This window comes from Aplysia californica, unplaced genomic scaffold, assembly GCF_000002075.1.
Source record: "Aplysia californica isolate F4 #8 unplaced genomic scaffold, AplCal3.0 scaffold00120, whole genome shotgun sequence".
NCBI lineage: Eukaryota > Metazoa > Mollusca > Gastropoda > Aplysiida > Aplysiidae > Aplysia > Aplysia californica.
In genome coordinates this window covers 184,753-185,936 of record NW_004797390.1, presented here as the reverse complement: position 1 = coordinate 185,936, position 1,184 = coordinate 184,753, and the positions used below count along the sequence as shown (strand labels likewise).

At 44.3% G+C, this 1,184-nt stretch overlaps 1 protein-coding gene and 1 non-coding gene across 7 annotated transcripts in view; both read right to left on the bottom strand.

The window, feature by feature from the left end:
* Positions 1-1,184, bottom strand: part of LOC101860885 (phosphatidylinositol 3,4,5-trisphosphate 5-phosphatase 2A) — a 104,826-nt gene that overhangs the window by 52,248 nt on the left and 51,394 nt on the right. The window lies entirely within an intron of this gene.
* Positions 969-1,151, bottom strand: LOC118477519. Its single transcript, XR_004858432.1, has one exon. It is a non-coding gene; the product is annotated as a U2 spliceosomal RNA (small nuclear RNA).

Here is a 1,184-nt window from a genome sequence, read left to right as displayed (position 1 = left end):
GGGGGAAGGCGACCTTCCAGGACCCACTTGGAAGATGCACATGGATATCAAATGGGCACATTAACCAAAGGTGCAGTGTTTGCAAGACATAACATGTTTGCTTGTTTTAGTAAGAGTTTTACGGCACTTGCAACACAATAAGGTCATATGAGAGCCAGAAGATTAGAGGTGTTACAAGAGAGTAAGAAACACGAAAAAAGACGGAAGGGAGAAAAAGACGATAGATGTTTGATAGGAAAGAAGGAGCAAACCACACCAGAGCACCCGTCAACCACCCGCAAGGATCCACTGTCATTAGGAAGATGCACATTGATATCAAATGGGCATAACCAAAGGTGCAGCGTTTGCAAGACATAAAATGTAAACCAGGCAGAGAAACAATCGGATAGAACAGGGTGATAGCCGGCCCAACATAAATTGTGAAGCAAAAAAAAAAGTGCAGATCAATGAACAACGCGCATGAACATCACAGCAACGCGGAAGACATGCGGATAACTTTAGAACGACAGATGTACGCCATTGGCCGATATTTATAGTAACAACCATCTTGTTTGACGTCATTGAGGGATTCCCACTTTGTTGTCGTTCACGGTGACAACACGACCACAAAGCACTATTGCAGTATTTTTAAAGCCTGTAGCTTACAGTGGCGTGGTGGCGGAGTGGTTAGTGCGCCTGTCTCCAAAGCAGAAAGTCCAGGTTCGAGCCTCGGTTCGGCCACAGATTTTTTTTCGCCCAACCACCTCTAATGGGTACGTGACTTCGAGTTGGGAAGTAAAGCGACGTCAAACAGAATGGTTGTTACTATAAATATCGGCCAATGGCGTACATCTGTCGTTCTAAAGTTCCCCGCATGTACGCAGAAGAGAGCTACACCATACACACAGGCAAAGGACCAAAAGCAAAACAAGATCAAGGCATGGGTGCAAGTTTAACATGAAAGTGAGAACTACAACATCCGAGAGATTGAAGGCTTCAAAAATACAGAATGTGGCATCAGATGATTGTCAGATGCGGTGTATCTCGTCAACCAGGAGGCTTAAGCCACTGAAAACAAGAGCCACGCATAATGAATTAATTCTGTACACCAAGTTTAAGCTGAAAAGAACAGATACTACACTTTGATCTTGGCCAAAAGGCCGAGATGCGATCTCTGTACACCAAAAATTAGCGTATTCGAACAC